At 48.3% G+C, this 2,500-nt stretch overlaps 1 protein-coding gene across 1 annotated transcript in view; it reads left to right on the top strand.

Moving 5' to 3' along the window:
* LOC125038251 (connectin-like) overlaps positions 1-2,500 on the top strand; it is a 452,639-nt gene that overhangs the window by 1,124 nt on the left and 449,015 nt on the right.

Below are 2,500 nucleotides of genomic sequence, written 5' to 3'. Positions count from 1 at the left end.
TTCCCCTCAACAGCCCTCCTTCTCTCCCCCCCATTCTCCTGGACGTGAGGCAGCGAGGGGAAAGAGGGGAGAAGGGGAAGGGAAGGGGTGAGGGATATGGGGAAGTGAGGAGAGAGAGAGGACAGAGGGGAAGGTGGGTTCGAGGAGGGGATTAGGGAGAATATGGAGGGAAATGAGGCGAGGGGAAGAAATGAGGAGTGAGGGGAAGTGAGGAGCGGGATAGGAGGGGAGAATGTGATCTAAGTGGAGGTGAGGGGGAGTAGGGAAAATGAAGTGAAGGGAAGAGAAGAGGAATGAGATGGGTAAGGAGAGGAGGTGAGGGGAGCGGGGATTAGAAGGCTGGGTGGGTGAGGGGAGGAGGTGGGGGGAGTGGAGATGGTGGGGTGGGTGAGGGAGGAGGTGAGAGAAGTTTCTTTAGGAAGTGTCTGGTAGAATTTAGGGTCGATATTTCTCCTTCTTTGATGGTCCTTGGAAGTTTCTTGGCGTCGGAGACTTTATTGTCAGGACACTTACCTTGTCTTGACTGAGGTTTACTGAGATTGCATTATATATTACTCTCATTTTTTATTTTGTTTTTCATCTTATCAGTGTCTTTTATCGGGTACTTTTGATTTTCTTTCTTTCCGTTTTATCATATGCTTTGGTTTTTCTCTTTCTAAATATTATCTCTCTAAATCTCTAAAGTTTTACTAAGAGTGATCATACTGTATCACACGAGGGAAGGAAATGTAAGACTCACAGAAGCTCGGCGCGTTCTTTCCTAATTCAGCTATCACTCCGCGGGGACCACAGAGGCAAGCGTAACGGAGCGACCCGACAGATTTCCAGGCTTAGAGTGAGCTTTGTGAGCCTTGGTACCCGAGCGATTTACTAGATAGACACGTGTTCATATACACACGGATACACAGCGCATGCACACGCGCACATGCACATGCAGACGCACGCACGCACGCACACACACACACACACACACACACACACACACACACACACACACACACACACACACACACACACACACACACACACACACACACACACACACACACACACACACACACACACACATACACACACACAGATGCACGCAGTTACGCACTAATACATACTCGCGCGCTCGGAAATACATACTTCAGATGGAAAGACGCATACACATACTCACGTTCACAGTGCACATGCATACACAAGACGAACAAATACGCAGATCTTGTACGCACGCATGGATACGCGTGGACGTATCATGCTGTAGTGATTGTATACACACGAAATGTTCGCAAATAACGAAATTAAAGACAATTAAAGACAGACATAAACAGCGTGGGGAAGAAAAGTTAATCCTTCACCATGTGGTAAAAAGCTAACTTAACGACAATGTAATCCCGCATAAAGACAAAACGAGGGGAAAATGGGGAACATCAGCTTATTCAGAGATTCCCCTCGTAGATATTTGTATCGAAAGCTCCAACGAAAATTCTCCTCTCTCCCCCCCCCCCACCCCCTCCCTACAAATGCCCCCGTAAAAATGTCGCCTCCGGGTACTGTGTGTATTATCCTGCGAATGGGTAGAGTCTGGCCGGCAACCGTAGGAGAGTACAATGGGGTCGATTTTGTGCCGTTTGTGTCGTACCCCGTGTTGCGCTGTGTTGTCGAAGGGAGAAAGGGAAAGGGAAGGGAGGAAGGGAAAGGACGATAAGGCAGGGGAATGGGAAGGGATGTAAGGAGAGAAAGGAAGAGAGGTGAAGTGAAAGAGGGGAAGGGGTAAGAGAGGGAAGAAGAGGGAATGGAGGGGATGTGGACTTGAGGTGGAAGAAAGGAAAAGAGAGGGAAGGGCGTGGTGGAGAGGAGGGCGTGGTGGAGGGGGAGGCGTGGAAGAAAAGGAAGAGGAGGAGGAGGAGGAAGAAGAAGAAGAAGAAGAAGAAGAAGAAGAAGAAGAAGAAGAAGAAGAAGAAGAAGAAGAAGAAGAAGAAGAAGAAGAAGAAGAAGAAGAAGAAGAAGAAGAAGAAGAAGAAGAAGAGGAAGAAGGAGAAGAAGAAGAAGAAGAAGAAGAAGAAGAAGAAGAAGAAGAAGAAGAAGAAGAAGAAGAAGAAGAAGAAGAAGAAGAAGAAGGAGGAGGAGGAGAAGGAGAAGAGGAATATTGATAATAAGGAGGAGGGAGAGGAAGAAAAATGCTGTTAATAATAATAATAATAATAAGAAGAAGAAGAAGAAGAAGAACAATAAAAAGAGGAAAAAAAAAAGAAGAAACAGAAGAAAAAGGAGAAGAAGCAGGAGGCGGAGGGCGAGCGGATCTTGGCCGGGTTCCCTCGCCGTCGTGACAGATGCCGGGGTTCATTCCACTGATCTTTTCTCGGGTCTCCGCGATGGTCGTTATTACTGCTGGAGGGTTGTGGATGGCTTCGAATTGTGTCGGAGGTCTTCGCCGGCGTCGGGGGAGAGTTGCGAGGGCGGGGCGGGGAGCTGGGGCGAAATCGGGCGGAGGAGAGGGGAGGAAGATGGAGGC

Source organism: Penaeus chinensis, chromosome 24, assembly GCF_019202785.1.
Source record: "Penaeus chinensis breed Huanghai No. 1 chromosome 24, ASM1920278v2, whole genome shotgun sequence".
NCBI classification, from domain to species: Eukaryota; Metazoa; Arthropoda; class Malacostraca; order Decapoda; family Penaeidae; genus Penaeus; species Penaeus chinensis.
The sequence above is the reverse complement of the archived record's forward strand: the minus strand, read 5'-3'. Positions and strand labels throughout refer to the sequence as shown.